Below are 22,165 nucleotides of genomic sequence, written 5' to 3'. Positions count from 1 at the left end.
GCAAAAGTCCTCGGTTTTAAAAATTGAAAAGAGGATCCTTAGTTGTTAAAGAAATACAAATCCGCTAGATGTATCAGAGTGTTGAGAAAGCTTCTCCTAGAGTTAAGAGAAAAGAAAAGAATGATTAGAAAAAGGGGTTAAAAGATTCATGAATGCAAAGGGTAGAGTTAAGTTCTTATATTGGGATTGGAGATGGGATTACCATTAGAGCTTCATTGGTTATACTCTTGGTAGATGGGATCTTATCTCTGTATGCATAGCTTGGGACTTACCTTTAGCATTCTACTAAAGCTTAATCATTTTTTGAGAGATCCCCTTTTGCTGAAGCCTATTCTGTAAGGGGCCATCTTTGTCACTTGACCTTTACCTTAGCCAAATGAGTTCATTGATAGATGCATTGCTTGATTCACGTTCCATAACTAATGAATGTTAAAGGGATTGGTAGATTTGAAAACATGTGTAGGCTGAGCATAAGAGTCGGATTGATTGATAACAAGGCATAGCTAACGTTTTTGAGTAGAATTCAATCATATCGCAGCTTAGAACTATCAACTTGGACATTGATTTCATCTGATTTATCTGGTGCTTTGGCTCAAAGTCCCCGCCTTCAACTCTCACCTCCTACTTGTTCTTAATTGTTTGCTTGAGGGCAAGCAAAGACTAAGTTTGGGGGAGTTGATAAGTGTGCATTTTGCCTGTTTTGAGCATCCATTTGTCATCACTTTATCATCATATCATCATTGTTTTATATCATTTGTCATCACTTTGCATGTTTAGGATAGTTTTGCATGCATGTTGCATATTTGTGTTGTTTTCAGGTGATTTGGAGCTGTTGACGAGCTAATTGGAAGAAGCGTTCCTGATCATGTCAAACCACTCGACCCCCAGGTCGAGTAGATGCTTCACGACCTCAACAGACCACTCGACCCCCTGGTCGAGTAGAGGACTTCACCACTTCACCTCACCACTCGACCCCCTGGTCGAGTCTCATAACCTCCACCACCTGACCATCACTCGATCACACTACTCTACCACATGGTCGACTACCTTCATCACCTTCACTCGATCACTCTACCACCTGGTCGAGTATCATCACCTCCACACTTGACCATCACTCGATCACACCACTCTACAAGGAAGTCGAGTGATAAGTGGTGAACCTATCAAGAAGATTAAGAACAGAAAGAGATAGAATCGGATGAAGAAGAAGAAGAAGATAGAGTGGATAAAGGATAGAGGAGAGTAATAATAGGAAGTTTGATTAATACTTTGATACCTTAACCCTAAAGTAGAGTTCAACATTTATAGTAGTTTCCCTATGGAAAACTACACACACTCTCTCAGACTCTTACTTAAACAACATACAGTTAATATGAACTATAGCATACTTATTTCTTTGACACTTCAAAGCCTCTGGATGCGACAGAGTGTTTCCTTGCACTTTCTTAAACTCTCTTTAGCCACTTGGGTCAAAGATCTTCTTTGAATCCTCTTCCTTGTTGCTCTATCTCCTTTCCTTGCTTCTCCTTCCATAGTCTCCACCTTATCATTACTCCCCCGTAACGAAGCCACCTTGTCCTCAAGGTGAAATGCTGGGAACTGCTGCCTGATGACTTTCATTGGCTCCCATGTATTCTCACACTCTGGCAGACCTCTCCATTTAATCAATAACTCAGTATCTGCGCCCGTGCTGCTTTCCCTTATCTCTAGTACATCTTCAGGTTCAGGTTCCCACTCCAAGTTAGAAGTCATAATCGCTGGGAGAGGTTGAGCTTGGGCTGAACTTGGTTGCGCATGCTTCAGCTGTGATATATGGAAGACCGGGTGTATGGAGATGCTGCTTGGTAACTGAAGTTTGTAGGCTACTGCACCTATTTTTTGAAGAATCTGATAAGGACCAAAAAATCTGGGAGATAGCTTCTCATTGCGACGCTGTGCCACGGTTACCTGCCTGTAAGGTCTTAACTTTAGATAAACCCAATCGCCAACTATGAATTCCAGCTCCCTTCTATGCTTGTTAGCTGATTTTTGCATTCGGGCTTGAGCTGCCTGCAGATTTTCTCTCAGCATCGTGACCACTCTGTCCCTTTCTTGTAGCATCTCCTCTACCACCGCGTTAGCTTTTGGGATGTCACCAAATCGTAACAGTTTCGGTGGTTCTCTTCCGTACAAGGCCTGAAATGGAGTCATCTTGATGGCAGAATGAAACGAAGTGTTAGACCAGTATTCTGCCCAGGAAAACAATTGAGCCCAAGATTTTGGCTTTCCATTAACAAAACAGCGAAGGTAAGTCTCTAAGCATCTGTTTAGGACCTCGGTTTGGCCATCCGACTGTGGGTGGTATGCTGTGCTCTTAGCCAGATGTGTTCCTTGGGACTTGAAAAGAGCAGACCAAAAGTGACTGACAAAAATCTTGTCCCGATCTGAAACCATACTCTCTAGAAATCCATGAAGTCTAACAATCTCTTTAATAAACACTTCTACTACTGATTTAGCTGTGTAAGGATGCTTAAGGGGAATAAAATGACCATACTTGCTGAGCCGATCTACCACGACGAGTACCGCATCATATCCACTTGAAACTGGAAGCCCTTCAATGAAATCAAGGCTGATATTGGACCATACCTTAGTCGGAATGGGTAATGGTTGCAAGAGGCCGGCTGGAGACAATGTAGAATACTTGTTTTGTTGACAAACTTGACAACCCTTGAGGAACTCCACCACGTCCTTGCGCATGCCTTTCCAGTAAACTTCACTAGATAACCTTTTAAATGTCTTAAACGCTCCTTCATGTCCTCCAATGGGACTAGTATGAAACTGTTCCAGCAATTTTGGGATAAAAGGAGAGCTTTCTGGCATAACAATTCTGCCATCCTTATATAAGGTGTTAGCTACCAGACTGTATCCTTTCTCCCCTTCCTCTCCTCTAAGCAGTTGTTCCTGTATGAGTTTGAGGCTGGGATCATTTTGTACCTGTGCCTACAGTTCTTCCTTGTTCACTGTCGCCGAAGCTAGAAACAGCATGTTCATTATTTGCTCGGTTACTGGACGTCTAGATAGCGCGTCTGCTACTCTATTTTCTGAGTCATGCTTATACTCAATCTCATAGTCCAGGCTAACTAATTTCGAAGCCCACCTTTGTTGTATGGCTGACACTGCCTTCTGGTTGAGTAAGTGTTTCAGGCTTCTCTAATCAGTCCTGATAATGACTTTTCTCCCGTGAGGTAGTGCTTCCACTTATCCACTACAAAAACAATCGCCAAAAGTTTCCTCTCATATATTGATTTAACTCTGCCTTTACTGGAGAATCCTTGGCTAATGAACGCAATGGGACGCTTATCCTGAGATAGAACTGCTCCTATACCCGTGCCTAAAGCATCAGTCTCTATCACAAATGGCTTCTCAAAATCTGGTAATGCTAACGTTGGAAGACAGATAACCGCCTCTTTTAAAGCCTCAAAAGTACTTGTACCTTCAACAGACCATTCAAATTTCCCTTTCTTGAGTAATTCTGTCAGTGGCTTTGCTATCTTCCCATAACCTGCCACAAACCTTCTGTAGTAACCAGTAAGGCCTAAAAACCCGCGCAGCTCTGTTATATTCTTGGGCTGTGGCCACTTTACCATAGCTTCTATCTTTGTGGGATCTGTAGAATCTCCTTCGCTAGTGATCATATGGCCCAAATATGATATCCTTGTGCAACCAAAGTGGCATTTCTTCTCATTGGCGTAGAACCTGTTCTGTAACCGAATCTGAAGAAAAACCTCTAAGTGTTTGAGATGTGTCTCTACATCAAGATTGTATACCAGAATGTCGTCAAAGAACACTAAAACAAACCGGCGCATATATGGTCTAAACAGCTCATTCATCACTGATTGGAAGGTGGCTGGTGCATTAGTCAGCACAAAGGGCATTGATAATAGTTTTTTTAGTCAATTATCCTAAAACACCAATCATATCGTTGTAGTACTGAAGGTTGTCAATCCAAATGGGTGTGATGCTAACAATCAAGATGTGATCAGAAGTCACTAAGTCAAGCCAAGCAATAACAGGTTTTGGTGTGTTCTAGCAGTCCTAAGTGAATATGCAGAAAACAGAAAATGAAACAGAAACAGTAAAAAACACTCGACCAACACAGCTCTTTGCAGAGCACTGGGTGAGGTCGAGTAACAGACAAAAAATGAAACACAGATACTCGACTGCACAGTCTGTTGCCATACAACTAGGTGGTCGAGTATGAGGTCGAGTAACAAGAAAGAACTGCAGAAATTAAGCAACAGATAACAAGATGCAGTAAACAACAATATAGTAAACAAAGAATTCAATCAGATAAAGAATTCCCGAGGATGGGGAAATTGAGTAGTTTCGTTTTCTCAGTTTACAGGTGATTGACATGCTCAGTAAATTAACCCTAGACAACAAGTTCATTAACCAAATCTAAGTGCCACCGCAACAGAGACCCTCAAGTTAACCTAGTTCCAGATTCAATCACCATTGACGAGAGCTAACCTAACAGGCATTACGAATCAACAAGTTAAAGCCAAAACGCTCCCTGCAACCAATACCTTGGTACTGGGTCACGAATCTCTTGAATTAGTGGTTCAGACATTTCATCGAACACCTTTTGGGCGCGGAAATGTCTGGGCTCAAATTCTAGTTGATCAGAAAGCAATAGGCATTAAGAACAACTAATCCAGAAGGGATCTATCAACCAATACTCAATCACCTAGCATACTGAGAATTCTACACTACTCTAACCCATCCTCAGAAACCTATTCACTACTCAGACATCATAATAGAAAGCAGAAACGTTGAACAGGTTGAAGACATGACAACAACAGTGTAACAGTAGGATGATAACAGAATGAACAACAGTAAACGAAATCAAGAACAAAAGCTGAATACTGAACACTGAATAGATAAAGAGAAATCCGGATTACAAAAAGTCTAGAACACAAGGTCTGCAGAATAAAACTAGATAAAAATTTCTTGTCTGCGAAAATGAGAAGTACATGCTACTTATAGCCAAATATTCCGAAACCCTAATACTCAAAACGACAAAGTATTGGGACGGATTAAGAACTGTACTCGACCCATGTGGTCGAGTGGGAGGTCGAGTGAATAGCTGGAGTCTTCTTTTCTTTCTTGTGCTCGAGTGTCTGGTTGAGTGCGGAATGAAGAAGGCTCTGAAGCTTGTCATCGAGTATGCAATCGAGTGGTGTGATGGTGATACTCGACTTCCATGTAGAGTGATGAGGTCGAGTAGAGGTCTAGCAATGGGATGAAGTCACTACATCTGGGGGTCGAGTGATGTGATCGAGTGGTGGTCAAGAGATGGAGATGAAGACACTCGACCTGGGGGTCGAGTGATGTGATAGAGTGGTGGTGTCTTCTACTCGACCTGGGGGTCGAGTGGTCTCTTGAGATCTTGAAGCTCCTACTCGACCTCTTGGTCGAGTGGTTTGTCATGATCAGGTCCGCTTCTTCCAGTTAGATCGTCGACAGCTCCAAATCACCTGAAAACAACACAAATATGCAACATGCATGCAAAACTATCCTAAACATGCAAAGTGATGACAAATGATGTGAAATGGTATAAAACAGTGATGATATGATGCTAAAATGATGACAAATGGATGCTCAAAACATGCAAAATACAAACTTATCAACTCCCCCAAACTTAGTCTTTGCTTGCCTCAAGCAAACAATCAAGAACAAGCTGGAGGTGAGGTTTGAAAGCGGGGACTCAGAGCCAAAGCACCAGATAGACCAGATGAAATCAATGTCCAAGTTGAAAGTTCTAAGCTGCAAGATCGAATTCTACTTAAAAAAGTTAGTTATGCCTCATCAATCAATCAATCCGACTCATATGCTCGACCTACACAAGTTTTCAAATCTACCAATCCCTTTAACATTCATTAGTTCTGGAACGTGAATCAAGCAATGCATCATCAAAGAACTCATTTGGCTAAGGTAAAAGGTCAAGAGACAAAGATGGTCCCTTACAGAATAGGCTTCAATAACAGGGGATCTCTCAAAAAATGATTAAGCTTTAGTAGAATGCTAAAGGTAAGTCCCAAGCTATGCATACAGAGATAAGATCCCATCTACCCAGAGTACATCAAATGAAGCTCTAATGGTAATCCCATCTCCAATCCCAATACAAGAACTAAACTCTACCCTTTGCATTCATGAATCTTTTAAGCCCTTTTTCTAATCATTCTTTTCTTTTCTCTTAACTCTAGGAGAAGCTTTCTCAACACTTTGATACATCTAGCGGATTTGGATTTCTTTAACAACTAAGGTTCCTGTTTTTAACATTTTAAAACCAAGGGCTTTTGCCCATCTTCAATAGCTAACAAGAACTCTTTCTTTTCTTTACAAATCCCAAAACCTTTAGTAGACTTTTTCTGCTTCTTTAGCTTACTTCACCTAGAGTCTTTTACCTTTTCTTATCAATAAATCAACCTTTTTTTTTTCTTTTAAACACATCCCAACCCAAAGTATAAGCGCCCACCTAGTCCTATCTAGTCCAAAAAATGCGAACTAGAACTACATGAGACACTATCTCTGTCGTTACGAACCTAACACTTTCTACCAAGCTTAATCGGAATAAGACCTCACAAACACTCACAAGTGATATAGGGCTTGAAAGAAAGTCTAGGTTTGGGTTTGGGTTAACTGCTCTAATAAGGAGAGTCAGCTACTTGGATTAACAAGAGTGATCAAAATGAATAAGAAAATCCAAGTATTTTAGGGTATCCATGAGTTCAAATTTGATGCAGACATGATAATTAAAGATCAGATTCAGGTTCAAATTGATAGGGAATGGTATCAGATCATGATAGTGTGGTCGAATAGAGCAATCTAGGCATGGTTCAGTTTTATTTCAAATTCATTGACTACGCAACAGACAACTAGCAACGAGGGCACTGAGTTTATCCTGTGAATCAAAATGCTTACAAGGCTATCTCATCATCATCCCCTATGCATATGCAACAATCCTAAATGAAACACTCTAGACTCGATCCTAAATGTAATGCAACTACATGAACACTCTTTTTTTGTCAAATCATTTTCTAAAATTTTTCAATTTTTTTTGGTTTTTCTATCCCTTAGATGAATGCAGACTCAAAAATATAACACACACTTCCTGAGCCCTCCCCCAAACTTAAATCACACAGTCCACTATGCGAATAAACTTGGAAGAGAGTACTCAGGACAAATCCAATCACAGAAACGAAATGAAGAAACAAATCACAACAGATGATATAATACAATGGTGAAGTGAGGCGCGTACCTCAATCGAAGAATGAACGTAGTTGCTCGTCAATGGCTGCCTGTGATTGCTCCCAGGCCATAGACGAACCACCTTGTTCTGTATCAGCTCCAGCAGGTGGGTACTCGACCTCATTAGCTCTGTGGCGGCCAGCACCGCTCTGAGGATACTCGACCTCTCTCCTTCTGCTACGGCCGGCACCGCGGTCAAGTGATCTCCTCGAGTGAATGAGGTGTGATCTGCTCCTAGATCAAGTGAGTGTAGCCTTCCTTCTTCTCTTGTGCTCCCGGGACTCGAATGACAAATGCCTAACCGGGGCATGAGAGACTCTCTGCTCGCTAAGCTCAGGCTTGTGCGCAGGCTTATCAAATCTCCTCGATGGCATCTCCAGAGGAGGCAATACCTGTGGAATAGCTGTGGTGGAGGAGGAACAACTCAGCTTATCTGTCAGAAGCTTGATAGCCTTGAAACACTTGGCGAGCAACTTGTCCTGCTTCTTGCACCACTTCTGCAATTTACTTTTGTTCTTATGAGCTTCGGTCAAGCTCTTGCTCTGCCTCGCTGGAGGTACATCTTCACCAAAGTGATACATGCTAGTGTCGAACTCCACTGCGCAATCGTCATCCATCCCATCCGAAACAGCTTCTTCTAGAAGATCCTCCTCATTGAATGGCGGAGCGTTCTCATAGTAGAGGCGTCCAACCTCAGGCCAAAAATCAATATTATCTCCCTCTATTATCCGTGTAACCTCAGGGCTAGGGAGAAGGATGTTAGCTCTCCTGTCTGTAGAGTGCTCAAACCTGAACCTGTGGAAGTCGTCAACCATTGCAAACTCTAGGAATTCGCAGTGACGTAGGTGCTCGATATCCATTGCTCGCGGCTCGAGTCCGGCAGATATGATTGGGACTCCACAAGCTATCAGAATCGGTGTCACAACACCACCTATGCACAGAGCGCCTCGTGCTCTCTTGCGGTTATTGCTGACAGCCCAACTCTTGTATCCACACAGATGGATCAGAAGAAGTACAGAGAGAGGTGTGTCATTGATTTCACCTTGGAGAGACATACCATTCTTCGTTTGGCGAAGAGTTCCCTTGAGGGCCATTGCGATCATCTCCATATCAGAGTTAGTAACAGTCCCTGTGATCTCTCGGGAGTAGAGTACATTGGCTATAGAACGCTGGAAGTACCTGATGACAGGGCTGCGTATCTGATTGCTCTTTGACCTAGAAGCATTCAGCGGTACAGAGCTGCAAATGGTGATCCACAAGTCTTTCAACTCTTCTCTGTCATACTTGGGCTTAGATCCCGTTCCACTGGGGAAGCCAAACAATCCTTCCAAGCGCTTGATTGATAACCTATACTCATGGCCATACACAGAAAATTGCAAGAATCCCAATCCTTCACAATCCAACTCATCAGAGGTCATACCTTGGTAGAGCTCTACTTGCAGCGTGGAAAGAAATTGTATTGTCTCATCTTCATACGCTACATACGGATAAGCCATCAGAGTGTCCAGATGACAACTCTGGTACAGGTGTTGAACATCTTCCAACAATCCGAGTTGTGCAAGTGAGGTCGAGTAAGGATACCTCGTGCTACAGAACTCGTTCAGCTTGAAAAGCCTAACATATTCCTCAGCAGGCAATACGTCGGGCTTGTGCAGAAGTTTGGTAGCTCTACGAGTCTGTTCAGGCATGTACTCGTCTTCCTGATCTTCGTCTATAAGCTCATACCTCTCAGTGATCGCTCTCTTCCCTCGGGCTATCTCAGCTTTCCTTCTGAAGCTTTCATATTCTCTTTGTTCTCTCTCTGGCCTTGAAGATGTTGACTCTGTCTCATCCATGTTGTAGTCAGGATCAACAGAAGAACTGCCACTGTAATTGCTCATGATTCTCCTGTAAAAATTTAGAACTCAAAGCTCAAAGTCAATAGGTTAGTCTCAAAGATAGCAATGAAACCAAAATTGTTATCAATAGGCAATGAAATAAACCCTATTGGTCGAGTACAATTCTGTACTCGAGTAGACTGAGCTGTTCTTGAGTTCCCTTTAGACGATTTGGATCGAGTATCGTCTCCGGATTCGAGTGGGTATGCTTCAGGAGATCGAGTAAGTTGTGGAGGTTGAGTTCAGCCGGTGAAGCCTAGAGGTCGAGTAAACACTCTGACAGTTCTTCAGGGCTCTGTTGCTTTCAAGAACAAGAGGTCGAGTTGCTGCTGCAGAGGTCGAGTGAATACTCGAGGTCGAGTGATAGTTTGTGGTCTAGTAGCTTGGTCGTAATCAAGTGGTCACGGAGACTTCGACGGTGAACGAGGAGGAGTACTCGATTACGGAAGCGCAGAGGTCGAGTGGTTCCCGGAGGTCGAGTGACGGAAGATATGATCTGGTGACGGCGGCGCGGATGTCGAGTAACTCTCGGAGGCCGAGTGATATTGTCAGGATCGAGTATCTCTTTGGACGGCGATTCGTGGTGTAGAGAGATTAGAGTGTCGGTGGTGAAATGAAAAGAGGTAGGTCGAGTGGATTTTGTGAAGTCGAGTGATGTTTTTAAATGAGTGGTCTAGGTTGAGTTTTAGATTCTCTCTCCAGCTTATCCTCAGCGCGTGGTCCACACTCTGTTGACTGAAAAAATATGCAGAAGATCTACTGTAAACTGCAAGAAATCCTTGCAAGTCTCTGTAGCTCCTGTTGGTCGAGTACAATGATGTTTTTTTAAAATTTTGGATTTTAAACATCACGTATACTCGACTGATGTACTCGAATTCCGTGTCTCCAGACGCAGCAGAAAACTTTATAAATTTTGTACTCCACCAGGTTATACACTCAATCTCCAGGTCTTCTGTAGAGTAAAAGTTTTGAATTTTTACTCTATCTCCACGTTGTTCCCTTTTCTCTGAAAACCACAAACACAATTAAAACAAATCAAAAATAACAAGACAAGAAATTTTTTATTTACAGAGATAATCATGGGACTTCCTCCCAAGTGAGCTTGTTTAAAGTCATTAGCTTGACTCCTTTACTCCTTTAATCATCAAGAGGTTCTTGGAGATGAACCGATGTCACCTCTGGAAGGATTTGGTCTGCTAAGTATTTCTTGAGCCTTTGAACATTTACTGTAAAATCTCTACTCTTACCAGCTAGAGTGACTGCTCCATAAGGACGGACCTCAGTGATACAGAATGGGCCAGAACATCTGGATTTAAGTTTTCTTGGAAAGAGTTTCAAGCGATAGTTGTTGTATCTTTTGTAGCCACCCTGGTTGTTTTATGTAGCTGACTTCTTCCAACTGGTTACCCTCCCCATCTTGGACTTGAAATTGCTCGTCATCAACAAGGAAGTGCACATGCTTCTGCTGGCTAAGAAGAATCATGTCCAGCTTGTCATTCAGCGCTTTGATCTCCTTCCTGTGTTTGTCATCAGAATCAGCTGTTCCTCTGACGTATCACAGTCCACGTTGTAATTGCCATCTGATTGAGCGAGGTTCTCAACCAATTCCCAGCCTTCTTCAACATCCTTGTTCTGGAAATTCCCATTGCTAGCTGTATCCAGAAGCATTCTGATGCGTGGTAGGACTCCTCTGTAAAGAGTGCTGAGCAGAGAGGCTTTAGTAAAGCCATGATGAGGGCATTGGTTGGTGTACCCCTTGAAACGCTCCCATGCTTCACAGAAGCTTTCACCAGTCTTCTGTGAGAAACCAGAAATCTCATTTCTGAGTCTTGCAGTTCTGGCATTGGAGAAGAACTTTGATAGAAAAGCCTTCTTGCAATCATCCTAGGTGGTGATTGAGTCATGGGGCAGATTCTTCTCCCAGATGTGTGCTTTGTCGCCCAAGGAGAATGGGAACAAACGGAGCTTGAATCCGTCTTCACTGACACCATTGATCTTTGTTAGGTTGCAGAGCCTATCGAATTCATCAAGGTGGTCGAGTGGATCCTCCATTGGCAGACCATGGAATTTGTTCCCCTGAATCATCGAGATGAGACCACTCTTAATCTCGAAGTTGTTGTTCTGGATCGCAGGAGGTGCAATTCCTTTCCTCTGGCGGTGATCACGTGGTGCATCTCCAGCACCAATGTTGGCAGGGCCATTTTGTTGATTCTGTTCTTCAGCCATTTCGAGTGGTTGCTGAGATACAGGGGTGACTGTGGTTCTCCTTTTTCTGAGTTCGCGAGCTATGCGGTTGATGTTGTCGTCGAAAAGGAGGTTCTGATTGCCTGTTGATCGAATTCGCATACAGCAGAGGTGTACCTGGATCAAGAAGACAACAAGAAAAACACACAGTTAGTAACCGAAAAGAAAATTGAAAAAGAACTTGATCTAAGCAAGTCTGAAATCTCAAATGTAACAAACAAACACCCAATTGGCAACGGCGCCAAATTGATAATAGGTTTTTTAGTCAATTATCCTAAAACACCAATCATATCGTTGTAGTATTTTAGGTTGTCAATCCAAATGGGTGTGATGCTAACAATCAAGATGTGATCAGAAGTCACTAAGTCAAGCCAAGCAATAACAGGTTTTGGTGTGTTCTAGCAGTTCTAAGTGAACATGCAGAAAACAGAAAATCAAACAGAAACAGTAAAACACTCGACCAACACAGCTCTTTGCAGAACACTGGGTGAGGTCAAGTGACAGGTCGAGTAACAGACAGAAAATGAAACACAGATACTCGACTGTACAGTCTGTTGCCAAACAACTAGGTGGTCGAGTATGAGGTCGAGTAACAAGAAAGAACTGAAGAAATTAAGCAACAGATAACAAGATGCAGTAAACAACAGTAGAGTAAACAAAGAATTCAATCAGATAAAGAATTCCTGAGGATGGGGTAATTGAGTAGTTTCGTTTTCTCAGTTTACAGGTGATTGACATGCTCAGTAAATTAACCTTAGATAACAAGTTCATTAACCAAATCTAAGTGCCACCGCAACTGAGACCCTCAAGTTAACCTAGTCCCAGACTCAATCACCATTGACGAGAGCTAACCTAACAGGCATTACGAATCAACAAGTTAAAGCCAAAACGCTCCTTGCAACCAATACCTTGGTACAGGGTCACGAATCTCTGGAATTAGTGGTTCAAACATTTCATCGAACACCTTTTGGGCACGGAAATGTCTGGGCTCAAATTCCAGTTGATCAGAAAGCAATAGGCATTAAGAACAACTAATCCAGAAGGGATCTATCAATCAATACTCAATCACCTAGCATACTGAGAATCCTACACTACTCTAAGCCATCCTCAAAAACCTATTCACTACTCAGACATCATAACAGAAAGCATAAACGTTGAACAGGTGGAAGACATGATAACAACAGTGTAACAACATGATGATAACAGAATGAACAACAGTAAACGAAATCAAGAACAAAAGCTGAATACTGAATACTGAATAGATAAAGAGAAATCGGGATTACAAAAAGTCTAGAATTAAGATCCATTTGCTGTGGGTCATACCAGCCATGTAGGAATACCATATCTTGTTTATAAGAGCTTTGATACATGCAAAATATTCGAAAACAATGTCCGATCATATAATTTTCGCCCTGTAATATAGCAAATATCACGAAAAGGCCCGAAAAAGTACATTAAGGTCAAAATTAGGAGTAGAATAAAAACCCAATAGAAGAATTACATTTTCCTTCCTCATTCATCGGAGAGCTCTCTTTAGGATTTCCGAAATGGTATCACATGCGAAGTTTTGCCTCACTATCTAAAAGTTATGGAGTCATACATTTTTAACAAAAAAAAGAAGAGAAAAACCGAAAAAGAAAAGAGGGATTCAACACGAGGACTTTCCGGGAGGTCACCCATCCTAGTACTATTATCGCCCAAGCACGCTTAACTGCGGAGTTTTAATGGGATCCGGTGCATTAGTGCTGGTATGATCGCATCCGCTACTACATGCAATGCAATCGTATCTATTCTTTTTTGAAGACTTTACGATCCATTTGCCATGGGTCCCACCAGCTATGTAGGAATACCCTATCTTGTTTATAAGAGCTTTGATACATGCAAAATATTCGAAAACACTGTCCGAACATATAATTTTCGCTCCGTATATAGCAAAGATCACGAAAAGGCCCAAAAAAGTACATTAACGTCAAAATTTGGAGTAGAAAAAAAAACCAATAGAAGAATTCCATTTTCCTTCCTTATTCATCAGAGAGCTCTTTTTGGGCTTTCCGAAAAGGTATCACATCCGAAGTTTGGCCTCACTGTCTAAAAGTAATAGAGTCATACATTCTTAACAAAAAAAAGAGGACAAAAACCGAAAAAAGAAAAGAGGGATCCAACACGAGGACTTTCCGGGAGGTCACCCATCCTAGTACTACTCTCGCCCAAACACGCTTAACTGCACAGTTTTGATGGGATCYGGTGCGTTAGTGCTGGTATGATCGCATCYGYTACTACATGCAATGCAATCGTATCTATTCTTTTTTGAAGACTTTACGATCCATTTGCCRTGGGTCCCACCAGCTATGTAGGAATACCCTATCTTGTTTATAAGAGCTTTGATACATGCAAAATATTCGAAAACACTGTCCGAACATATAATTTTCGCTCCGTATATAGCAAAGATCACGAAAAGGCCCAAAAAAGTACATTAACGTCAAAATTTGGAGTAGAAAAAAAAACCAATAGAAGAATTCCATTTTCCTTCCTTATTCATCAGAGAGCTCTTTTTGGGCTTTCCGAAAAGGTATCACATCCGAAGTTTGGCCTCACTGTCTAAAAGTAATAGAGTCATACATTCTTAACAAAAAAAAGAGGACAAAAACCGAAAAAAGAAAAGAGGGATCCAACACGAGGACTTTCCGGGAGGTCACCCATCCTAGTACTACTCTCGCCCAAACACGCTTAACTGCACAGTTTTGATGGGATCCGGTGCGTTAGTGCTGGTATGATCGCATCCGCTACTACATGCAATGCAATCGTATCTATTCTTTTTTGAAGACTTTACGATCCATTTGCCATGGGTCCCACCAGCTATGTAGGAATACCCTATCTTGTTTATAAGAGCTTTGATACATGCAAAATATTCGAAAACACTGTCCGAACATATAATTTTCGCTCCGTATATAGCAAAGATCACGAAAAGGCCCAAAAAAGTACATTAACGTCAAAATTTGGAGTAGAAAAAAAAACCAATAGAAGAATTCCATTTTCCTTCCTTATTCATCAGAGAGCTCTTTTTGGGCTTTCCGAAAAGGTATCACATCCGAAGTTTGGCCTCACTGTCTAAAAGTAATAGAGTCATACATTCTTAACAAAAAAAAGAGGACAAAAACCGAAAAAAGAAAAGAGGGATCCAACACGAGGACTTTCCGGGAGGTCACCCATCCTAGTACTACTCTCGTCCAAGCACGCTTAACTGCACAGTTTTGATGGGATCTGGTGCGTTAGTGCTGGTATGATCGCATCTGTTACTACATGCAATGCAATCGTATCTATTCTTTTTTGAAGACTTTACGATCCATTTGCCGTGGGTCCCACCAGCTATGTAGGAATACCCTATCTTGTTTATAAGAGCTTTGATACATGCAAATTATTCGAAAACAATGTCCGAATATATAACTTTTGCTCCGCAATATAGCAAAGATCACGAAAAGGCCCAAAAAAGTACATTAACGTCAAAATTTGGAGTTGGAAAAAAAAACAATAGAAGAATTCAGTTTTCCTTCCTCATTCATCGGAGAGCTCTCTTTGGGCTTTCCAAAATGGTATCACATGCGAAGTTTTGCCTCACTGTCTAAAAGTTATAGAGTCATACATTTTTAACAAAAAAAGAAAAAGAAAAACCGAAAAAAGAAAAGAGGGATGCAACACGAGGACTTTCCGGGAGGTCACCCATCCTAGTACTACTGTCGCCCCAAGCACGCTTAACTACGGAGTTTTGATGGGATCAGGTGCATTAGTGCTGGTATGATCGCATCCGTTACTACATGCAATGCAATCGTATCTATTCTTTTTTGAAGACTTTACGATCCATTTGCCATGGGTCCCACCAACTATGTAGGAATATCCTATCTTGTTTATAAGACCTTTGATACATGCAAAATATTCGAAAACAATGTCCGAACATATAATTTTCGCTCCGTAATATAGTAAAGATCACGAAAAGGCCCAAAAAAGTACATTAACGTCAAAATTTGGAGTAGAAAAAAAACCAATAGAAAAATTCAATTTTCCTTCCTCATTCATCGGAGAGCTCTCTTTGGGCTTTCTGAAAAGGTATCACATGCGAAGTTTGGCGTCACTGTCTAAACCTTATAGAGTCATACATTTCTAACAAAAAAAAATAGAGAAACACCGAAAAAAGAAAAGAGGGATGCAACAGGAGGACTTTCCGGGAGGTCACCCATCCTAGTACTACTCTCGCCCAAACACGCTTAACTGCGGAGTTTTGATGAGATCCGGTGCGTTAGTGCTGATATGATCGCATCCGTTACTACATGCAATGCAATAGTATCTATTCTTTTATGAAGACTTTACTATCCATTTGTCGTGGGTCCCACCAGCTATGTAGGAATACCCTATCTTGTTTATGAGAGCTTTGATACATGCAAAATATTCGAAAACAATGTCCAAACATATAATTTTCGCTCCGTAATATAGCAAAGATCACGAAAAGGCCTTAAAAAGTACCTTAACGTCAAAATTTGGAGTAGAAAAAAAAAGAATAGAAGAATTCAATTTTCCTTCCTCATTCATCAGAGAGCTCTTTTTGGGCTTTCCGAAAAGGTATCACATGCGAAGTTTGGCCTCACTGTCTAAAAGTAATAGAGTCATACATTCTTAACAAAAAAAAGAGGACAAAAATCGAAAAAAGAAAAGAGGGATCCAACACGAGGACTTTCCGTGAGGTCACCCATCCTAGTACTAGTCTCGCCCAAACACGCTTAACTGCACAGTTTTGATGGGATCCGGTGCGTTAGTGCTGGTATGATCGCATCCGTTACTACATGCAATGCAATCGTATCTATTCTTTTTCGAAGACTTTACGATCCATTTGCCGTGGGTCCCACCAGCTATGTAGGAATACCCTATCTTGTTTATCAGAGCTTTGATACATGCAAAATATTCGAAAACAATGTCCAAACATATAATTTTCGCTCCGTAATATAGCAAAGATCACGAAAAGGCCCCAAAAAGTACATTAACGTCAAAATTTGGAGTAGAAAAAAAAACCAATAGAAAAATTCAATTTTCCTTCCTCATTCACCGGAGAGCTCTCTTTGGGCTTTCTGAAAAGGTATCACATGCGAAGTTTGGCCTCACGGTCTAAAAGTTAAAGAGTCATACAATTTTAACAAAAAAACATAGAGAAAAACCGAAAAAAGAAAAGAGGGATGCAACACGAGGACTTTCTTGGAGGTCACCCATCCTAGTACTACTCTCTCCCAAGCACGCTTAAGTGTAGAGTTTTGATGGGATCCGGTGCATTAGTGCTGGTATGATCGCATCCGTTTACTACATGCAATGCAATCGTATCTATTCTTTTTTGAAAACTTTATGATCCATTTGTCGTGGGTCACACCAGCCATGTAGGAATACGATATCTTGTTTATAAGAGCTTTGATACATGAAAAATATTCGAAAACAATGTCCGAACATAGCAAAGATCACGAAAAGGCCCGAAAAACTACATTAAGGTCAAAATTTGGAATAGAAAAAAAAACAATAGAAGAATTTCATTTTGCTTCCTCATTCATCGGAGAGCTCTCTTTGGGCTTTCCGAAAAGGTATCACATGCCAAGTTTGGCCTGACGGTCTAAACGTTATAGAGTCATACATTTTTAACAAAACAAAATAGAGAAAAACCGAAAGAAAAAGTGGGATGCACCACGAGGACTTTTTGGTAGGTCCCCCATCCTAGTACTACTCTCGCCCAAACACGCTTAACTGTGGAGTTTTGATGGGATCCGGTGCGTTAGTGCTGATATGATCGCATCCATTACTACATGCAATGCAATAGTATCTATTCTTTTTTGAAGATTTTACTATCCATTTGCCGTGGGTCCCACCAGGTATGTAGGAATACCCTATCTTGTTTATCTGAGCTTTGATACATGCAAAATATTCGAAAACAATGTCCAAACATATAATTTTCGCCCCGTAATATAGCAAAGATCACGAAAAGGCCCGAAAAAGTACATTAAGCTCAAAATTTGGAATAGAAAAAAAAAACAATAGAAGAATTCCATTTTGCTTCCTCATTCATCGGAGAGCTCTCTTTGGGCTTCCGAAAAGGTATCACATGCCAAGTTTGGCCTGACGGTCTAAACGTTATAGAATCATACATTTTTAGCAAAACAAAATAGAGAAAAACCGAAAGAAAAAGTCGGATGCACCACGGGGACTTTCTGGTAGGTCCCCCATCCTAGTACTACTCTTGCCCAAGTACGCTTAACTGCGGAGTTTTGATGGGATCCGTTGCATTAGTGCTGGTATGATCGCATCCGTTAACTACATGCAATGCAATCGTATCTATTCTTTTTTGGAAGACTTTAAGATCCATTTGCCGTGGCTCCCACCAGCTATGTAGGAATACCCTATCTTGTTTATAAGAGCTTTGATACATGCAACATATTCGAAAACAATGTCCGATCATATAATTTTCGCCCTGTCATATAGCAAAGATCACGAAAAAGACCAAAAAAGTACATTAAGGTCAAAATTTGGAGTAGAATAAAAAACCAATAGAAGAATTCCATTTTCTTTCCTCATTCATAGGAGAGCTCTCTTTGGGCTTTCCGAAAAGGTATCACATTCCAAGTTTGGCCTCATGGTCTAAAAGTTATAAAGTCGTACATTTTTAACAAAAAAAAGAAAAGAGGGATGCAACACGAGGACTTTCCGGGAGGTCACCCATCCTAGTACTACTCTCGCCCAAGTATGCTCAACTGCGGAGTTTTAATTGGATCTGGTGCATTAGTGCTGGTGTGATCGCATCCGTTACTACATGCAATGCAATCGTATATATTCTTTTTTTGAAGACTTTATGATCCATTTGCTGTGGGTCACGCCAGCCATGTAGGAATACCATATCTTGTTTATAAGAGCTTTGATACATACAAAATATTCAAAACCAATGTCCGAACATATAATTTCGCCCCGTAATATGGCAAAGATCACGAAAAAGCCCGAAAAAGTACATTAAGGTCAAAATTTGGAATAGAAAAAACAAACAATAGAAGAATTCCATTTTCCTTCCTCATTCATCGGAGAGCTCTCTTTGGGCTTTCCGAAAAGGTATCACATGCAAAGTTTGGCCTCACGGTCTAAAAGTTATAGAGTCATACAATTTTAACAAAACAAAATAGAGAAAAACCGAAAAAGAAAAGAGGGATGCAACACGAGGACTATCCGGGAGGTCACCCAGCCTAGTACTACTCTCGCCCAAGCACGCTTAACTGCGTAGTTTTGATGGGATCCGGTGCATTAGTGCTGGTATGATCGCATCCGTTTACTACATGCAATGCAATCGTATCTATCTTTTTTTTTAAGACTTTATGATCCATTTGTCGTGGGTCACACCAGCCATGTAGGAATACCATATCTTGTTTATAAGAGCTTTGATACATGCAAAATATTCGAAAACAATGTCCGATCATATAATTTTTGCCCTGTAATATAGCAAATATCACGAAAAGGACCAAAAAAGTACATTAAGGTCAAAATTTGGAATAGCAAAAAAACCAATAGAAGAATTCCATTTTCCTTCCTCATTCATCGGAGAGCTCTCTTTGGGCTTTCCGAAAAGGTATCACATGCGAAGTTTGGCGTCACGGTCTAAAAGTTATAGAGTCATACAATTTTAACAAAACAAAATAGAGAAAAACCGAAAAAGAAAAGAGGGATGCAACACGAGGACTGTCCGGGAGGTCACCCAGCCTAGTACTACTCTCGCCCAAGCACGCTTAACTGCGGAGTTTTGATGGGATCCGTTGCATTAGTGCTGGTATGATCGCATCCGTTTACTACATCCAATGCAATCGTATCTATTCTTTTTTTGAAGACTTTAAGATCCATTTGCCGTGGCTCCCACCAGCTATGTAGGAATACCCTATCTTGTTTATAAGAGCTTTGATACATGCAAAATATTCGAAAACAATGTCCGATCATATAATTTTCGCCCTGTCATATAGCAAAGATCACCAAAAAGACCAAAAAAGTACATTAAGGTCAAAATTTGGAGTAGAATAAAAAACCAATAGAAGAATTCCATTTTCCTTCCTCATTTATCGGAGAGCTCTCTTTGGGCTTTCCGAAAAGGTATCACATTCCAAGTTTTGCCTCACGGTCTAAACGTTATAGAGTCATACATTTTTAACAAAACAAAATAGAGAAAAACCGAAAGAAAAAGTGGGATGCACCACGAGGACTTTCTGGTTGGTCCCCTATCCTAGTACTACTCTCGCCCAAGCACGCTTAACTGCGGAGTTCTGATGGGATCTGGTGCATTAGTGCTGGTATGATCGCATCCGTTACTACATGCAATGCAATCGTATGTATTCTTTTTTGAAGACTTTAAGATCCATTTGCCGTGGCTCCCACCAGCTATGTAGGAATACCCTATCTTGTTTATCAGAGCTTTGATACATGCAAAATATTCGAAAACAATGTACGATCATATAATTTTCGCCCTGTCATATAGCAAAGATCACGAAAAAGACCAAAAAAGTACATTAAGGTCAAAATTTGGAGTAGAATAAAAAACCAATAGAAGAATTCCATTTTCTTTCCTCATTCATAGGAGAGCTCTCTTTGGGCTTTCCGAAAAGGTATCACATTCCAAGTTTGGCCTCATGGTCTAAAAGTTATAAAGTCGTACATTTTTAACAAAAAAAAAGAAAAGAGGGATGCAACACGAGTACTTTCCGGGAGGTCACCCATCCTACTACTACTCTCGCCCAAGTATGCTTAACTGCGGAGTTTTAATGGGATCTGGTGCATTAGTGCTGGTATGATCGCATCCGTTATTACATGCAATGCAATCGTATATATTCTTTTTTTAAAGACTTTATGATCCATTTGCCGTGGGTCACACCAGCCATGTAGGAATACCATATCTTGTTTCTAAGAGCTTTGATACATGCAAAATATTCGAAAACAATGTCCGAACATATAATTTTGCCCCGTAATATAGCAAAGATCACGAAAAGGCCCAAAAAAGTACATTAAGGTCAAAATTTGGAATAGAAAAAAAACCAATAGAAGAATTCCATTTTCCTTCCTCATTCATCGGAGAGCTCTCTTTGGGCTTTCCGAAAAGGTATCACATGCGAAGTTTGGCCTCACGGTCTAAAAGTTATAGAGTCATACAATTTTAACAAAACAAAATAGAGAAAAACCGAAAAAGAAAAGAGGGATGCAACACGAGGACTGTCCGGGAGGTCACCCGGCCTAGTACTACTCTCGCCTAAGCACGCTTAACTACGGAGTTTCTTCTTGCTTTTCAAAGCTTTCATGGTGTAGCCAAAGTCAATATGAGTCTTTGGCTTTGTGTCTTCTAACAAGGATACACTACTTAGGCTTACAAGATCGGGTTGCGGTTTAAGTTGTTATACTCAATCATACACATGACATCAAGTCATATTTGACTCCAAAACACTAACCAACCTTCTTCTTGCTTCTCAAAGCTTTCATGGTGTAGCCAAAGTCCATATGAGTCTTTGACTTTGTGTCTTCTAACAAGGATACACTACTTAGGCTTACAAGATCGGGTTGCGGTTTAAGTTCTTATACTCAATCATACACATGACATCAAGTCATATTCGACTCCAAAACACTAACCAACCTTCTTCTTGCTTCTCAAAGCTTTCATGGTGTAGCCAAAGTCCATATGAGTCTTTGGCTTTGTGTCTTCTAACAAGGATACAATTCTTACGCCTTTAAGATCGCGTTGCGGTTTAAGTTCTTATACTCAATCATACACATGACATCAAGTCATATTCGACTCCAAAACACTAACCAACCATCTTCTTGCTTCTCAAAGCTTTCTTGGTGTAGCCAAAGTCCATATGAGTCTTTGGCTTTGTGTCTTTTAACAAGGATACAATTCTTACGCCTTTAAGATCGGGTTGCGGTTTAAGTTCTTATACTCAATCATACACATGACATCAAGTCATATTCGACTCCAAAACACTAACCAACCTTCTTCTTGCTTCTTAAAGCTTTCATGGAGTAGCCAAAGTCCATCTGAGTCTTTGGCTTTGTGTCTTCTAACAAGGCAACACTACTTAGGCTTACAAGATCGGGTTGCGGTTTAAGTTCTTATACTCAATGATACACATGACATCAAGTCATATTCGACTTTAAAACACTAAACAACCTTCTTCTTGCTTCTCAAAGCTTTCATGGTGTAGCCAAAGTCAATATGAGTCTTTGGCTTTGTGTCTTCTAACAAGGATACACTACTTAGGCTTACAAGATCGGGTTGCGGTTTAAGTTCTTATACTCAATCATACACATGACATCAAGTCATATTCGACTCCAAAACACTAACCAACCTTCTTCTTGCTTCTCAAAGCTTTCATGGTGTAGCCAAAGTCCATATGAGTCTTTGGCTTTGTGTCTTCTAACAAGGATACAATTCTTACGCCTTTAAGATCCGGTTGCGGTGTAAGTTCTTATACTCAATCATACACATGACATCAAGTCATATTCGACTTTAAAACACTAACCAACCTTTTTCTTGCTTCTCAAAGCTTTCATGGTGTAGCCAAAGTCCATATGAGTCTTTGGCTTTGTGTCTTCTAACAAGGATACACTACTTAGGCTTACAAGATCGGGTTGCGGTTTAAGTTGTTATACTCAATCATACACATGACATCAAGTCATATTTGACTCCAAAACACTAACCAACCTTCTTCTTGCTTCTC

At 40.8% G+C, this 22,165-nt stretch overlaps 4 pseudogenes across 4 annotated transcripts; 1 reads left to right on the top strand and 3 right to left on the bottom strand.

Moving 5' to 3' along the window:
• Positions 1 to 767: 767 nt before the first annotated feature.
• AT3G33082 lies at positions 768 to 1,266 on the top strand (annotated as a pseudogene; the record flags this gene model as incomplete). The annotated part of the gene is made up of 1 exon: positions 768 to 1,266.
• Positions 1,267 to 1,402: 136 nt separating this feature from the next.
• On the bottom strand, positions 1,403 to 3,932 carry AT3G33083 (annotated as a pseudogene; the record flags this gene model as incomplete). The annotated part of the gene is made up of 1 exon: positions 1,403 to 3,932.
• A 609-nt stretch (positions 3,933 to 4,541) lies between these two features.
• Positions 4,542 to 5,563, bottom strand: AT3G33085 (annotated as a pseudogene; the record flags this gene model as incomplete). The annotated part of the gene is made up of 1 exon: positions 4,542 to 5,563.
• A 1,616-nt stretch (positions 5,564 to 7,179) lies between these two features.
• AT3G33058 lies at positions 7,180 to 11,528 on the bottom strand (annotated as a pseudogene; the record flags this gene model as incomplete). Its single annotated transcript has 1 exon — positions 7,180 to 11,528.
• Between the last annotated feature and the right edge of the window lie 10,637 nt (positions 11,529 to 22,165).

This window comes from Arabidopsis thaliana, chromosome 3 (assembly GCF_000001735.4).
Source record: "Arabidopsis thaliana chromosome 3, partial sequence".
Lineage (NCBI taxonomy): Eukaryota > Viridiplantae > Streptophyta > Magnoliopsida > Brassicales > Brassicaceae > Arabidopsis > Arabidopsis thaliana.
This window is presented reverse-complemented; position numbering and strand designations above follow the sequence as displayed.